The sequence below is a fragment of the Orcinus orca genome, chromosome 3 (genome assembly GCF_937001465.1).
Source record: "Orcinus orca chromosome 3, mOrcOrc1.1, whole genome shotgun sequence".
Classification (NCBI taxonomy): domain Eukaryota; kingdom Metazoa; phylum Chordata; class Mammalia; order Artiodactyla; family Delphinidae; genus Orcinus; species Orcinus orca.
The window spans coordinates 147014626-147019048 of NC_064561.1; the positions used below are offsets into that span (position 1 = coordinate 147014626).

The 4423-nt window shown below is 36.8% G+C and overlaps 1 pseudogene; it reads right to left on the bottom strand.

Annotated features, from left to right (window-relative positions):
* Window positions 1–1161: 1161 nt before the first annotated feature.
* On the bottom strand, window positions 1162–1454 carry LOC117199962 (HIG1 domain family member 1C-like; annotated as a pseudogene).
* Between the last annotated feature and the right edge of the window lie 2969 nt (window positions 1455–4423).

Consider the following 4423-nt stretch of genomic DNA (forward strand, 5'->3'; position numbering starts at 1 on the left):
TGTGTTTTTGTTTATCAAGGCAAAAAGGGAGTAACTTTTTAAAAATAGTAAAATTGTTATGGTTTGCCATAATACCAAATTAGACTTTAAAATACAAATCTGAGGGTATATAACAATTGTAGAATATCTGTGGCAAGTAAACTTTATTCACTATATAGTTCATGATACTTGCATATAATGAGTTTAAATGAGCAATACAATGTTTACAATGTTTTGACTAAATTGTTTTAATTTAATGAGTTTATATATAAAATGTAAAAGGGCTTTTGAATCTCTTATTGCAAAATCTTATATAGATGATCTAAGAAAAGTAATAATATTTGGGTTTTCTTTTTCATAAAATGATAAATCAATGTTTGTATACTAGCATGCTCTTCATAAAAATAGTAAAGTTACTCTCTTCCAGATAGCAAAGGTTCTTCATTTAGTCAAGACACTCAACATTTTTGCTTCAGTTATGTATTTGAATACTCTTTAACAAAATCTCATTTTTAATAACCATTTTGTCTCACTGTTTCTAATGATCAGTGTTTCTTATTGCGGTGCTTTTTTTATGCCTTTTATTATTCATTGTCCTTAGGTGCTTAAAACTTACGCTCATATTTATATCCTCTGATATATTTATTTTTGTGGTAAAGCAGTCATGTTTCCATATAAGAGTGAGGTGAAGAGTGGTGAATCAACTTTAAATAACAACACAACCATTCTCCTCTGATGTCATTTTGGTCATTATAAAAAGGAGTTAAGAAAGCCTTAATTACTCTGCCCTATTTGGAGAACATTAAGCTGATGAATGTGTGATGCATTTAACATAGATATAGAAAAATTTTCTGCATCCATTATGTAACTAACTTCTAATGTTCAGATTGCTTTGGCATAATACAGATTATTTTCTGCCATTAACTAGAAAGTAAAAATTTACAAGTCAGAAAATTATGTCCTAAATTCTGAAAGACACCAACAAAGGATATCTTTAAGTTGACTATTTATGATTGTTGATTTGGAAATTAACTTCTTAAAAACTTTGAGATTTAATATACCAAGGCTATGAGAATTCTATCTGATAACTTATGCAGTGTAAGTTGTTACATATTGAAAATTCATTGTTCATAAAAAATTGTGTTCAGAACTGTCTTGTCTTCCTGCTCCCAGAAAATAGCTTCAGTTCTTAGTCACACTGAAGAATCGAGGTCGAATGTAATTCTTACCTGCAGAATAGAGAAAACCTAGAATCAAAGCTTCTATGACTAATCCTTGGGTAACAAGTCTCATGTGAATAAAATGAATGAACATTTTCTGACCTCTTCTGTACTTTAACTTGTAAAGATCATTGGACACTATAGTTACAAAACTGGTAACCCTCAGGGGCCAAAGGGGAAGCTCTTGATTTCCTGATTAGTTTAGGATAATTGGCTTTCCGCATCATTTGCACATCAACTGTTATCTGAAGACATTTTTTTCTTTGAAGTGTCCCATCACCTGCTGTCTGTCTTCTGACAGACAGAAGCCCCATATCTCAGTACAGTCTAAGGCAGGGACACATTTACATGAACTTTCCCACTAATTGACAATGGGAAAGCCCAGTCTCACAAACCCCTTGGGGGAGTGGTCGGTAGCTACTGGTCAAGGTTTCCACAACCTCTGCTGGAAAATCACGGGTAGTGCCACCTGGGCCGCAATCAAACTTAAGGCTTCAGAAGAAGATGAATTTACTTAATTCTGCCCTTCACAGGACAGCTCCCAACTTAAGCACCAGTACCTGATCCCCGGACAGAGATTCAAGGGGAAGGCGGGCGCAGGGGTGTAATAGGCTGGGGTGGAGTTGTAGGGGGCTAGCAAAAATTCTTGTCCTTTTAGGAGATGTGCTTTCCCAGAGTGGCACCACTGCAGCTGGGATGCTGAACTAAGTTGGGAGCCCACCTGGGGTTACCTGATGGCAGGGCTCTTGACTCTGCAACCTCTATTGTTGACACTCTTTTTGATACTACTTTTCCAAAATTTAACCCTCCAACTGAAAATAGCAGACTATTAAGTTTTTTTTTTTTTTAAGAAGATGTTGCAGGTAGGAGTTTATTTATTTATTTTTGGCTGTGTTGGGTCTTCGTTTCTGTGCGAGGGCTTTCTCTAGCTGTGGCAAGTGGGGGCCACTCTTCATCACGGTGTGCAGGCCTCGCATTATCGCGGCCTCTCTTGTTGTGTAGCACAGGCTCCAGACGCACAGGATCAGTAGTTGTGGCTCACGGGCCTAGTTGCTCCGCGGCATGTGGGATCCTCCCATACCAGGGCTCGAACCTGTGTCCCCTGCATTAGCAGGCAGATTCTCAACCACTGCGCCACCAGGCAAGCCCAAGATTTTTTTTATGAATACAATATTTCTAGGTTTCCTAGATGACCACTGGGCAACCCCAGAGATCTGCTTTCTAGCCATATACAAGAAGAAATAAGAAATAAAGGTGATATTTTTCATTCTCCAGATTCTTAATTAGCTCAACACTCCCAGTGGGAGTCGTTCTGCTTTTCAAGCCCACAATATAAGAACACCTAACAAGTAAAAATAGTCCTAGATTAATTAAACACAATAATTATTTATAATTACTGTGGCTACATTGCAACAATTATGTACTTTTCAGGTTGGATTGAGGCATATTTATGGTCATGTACAAAGACTGGTATAATAACTGTCCACCAATTAATTTTTTTAAAATAACCTTATCAACTGGTGACAGTAATAATATATACTTTATGGGGTAAATTAAAGGCCCTAGAGATGTATTAGAATTCTCCTATTGTCCTTAATATGCTTGTTCTTTTATGGCATTCACTGATAAAAGTTTTATTAAATGAATTTGTATTATACCTCAAAAGAGAATTTCATTCTCCTTCATTGTGAGGTTGTTTACTATGACGCAAAATAAACCAGACTTTTTGGTCTTGTTATCAACATCTTCTTTCTCTTTAAAACAAAGGCCTCTAGAAGCAATGTCAAAAGAGCTTCAGTAAGAACTGTACCAGACGCGGTAGATACTCTTGATACCACAGGAAACTGACTCATGGATATCAGCCTCCCAAATGAGCTGACCTTGTTCTCACAAACAATATTCTAACTATACCAAGTGAATGAGTCAGGACTTCCAAGTCTTTTATGTAGAAGCAGGTGAATTCATGAAGGTAGACTGCACAGCTCAAGACCAGTAAAAGAAGAAGTAATTGCTTAGGACTAAAGGGACTTAATAAAGTGATTTAGTTGGGGTTAATCTAATTTTTTATTTTAATGAACACGAGAGAACCCCTTTTTTTCTTCTGAATCTATTTCTAACCCTCAATTTAAGATTAAATTGTGTAAAAACTAAATGGAACACTCCGAATTGGAATTCTCAGTGTTGAGAAAAATATACCTTATGAAAATTCTTTATATAGAATTGAAACTAATAAGTTTCCAAGAAAAAATAGAGTTAATGATTTTGTAAAATCTTATGCTACATTTGGCTTTGTCTATTAAAACACTCATGAAATTAGTTGTAATGGTTAAACATTATACAAAATTACTTCCCCCCCCTCCAAAGTTACTTTTAATAAAGACCTTTACTTTTCATGACAATGTAGTTATTTGTATTGGTTCAGTAAGAACTGGTTTTCTTTTTTACCTGAATATAATTGGAAAAATCAAATGTTTACCATTACCATGCTACAAATTCCATTTAATTAGACAAGACAGACCCAGTAATAAAAACATGTTCTATGTTTTGCATGCAGAAGTGATGCCTACAGCATCCTTCAGGAACCTGATCTGGTACTTGCTCTATGGACTAGGGAACTCAGCCTTGGAGGTGGAAAAGGATGCCACTTCTTGACAGGACAAGGACAGTAAGAAACTTGAGTATCTTTTATAAAAAGGACACCCTTAAAATTATAAGTACTGTAGACAGAATCAGGTAGAATGAATTGGATGGATTAGTCTGCTCTCAACTGAACTAGTAAGCACATAGAAATAAATTAAAACCATAGGGCCTGGGCTTCCCTGGTGGCGCAGTGGTTGAGAGTCCGCCTGCCGATGCAGGGGACATGGGTTCGTGCCCCGGTCCGGGAGGATGCCACATGCCGCGGAGCGGCTGGGCCTGTGAGCCATGGCCGCTGAGCCTGCGCGTCCGGAGCCTGTGCTCCGCAACGGGAGAGGCCACAACAGTGAGAGCCCCGCGTACCGCAAAAAAACCCAAAACCAAAAACAAAAAACAAACCATAGGGCCTTACAAACCTACAGATAGAAGTAAACTCTTGAATCTTAGTATCATATTGTTCCATTAAAAAACCATACAAAGAGATAATTACATATTAATCAACATTTCTTGTTACATCTATGCAAATAAAATGAGTCAAAGTAAAATATAAAATCAATAATACTGATTGAGAAAATGTTAAGCAAATG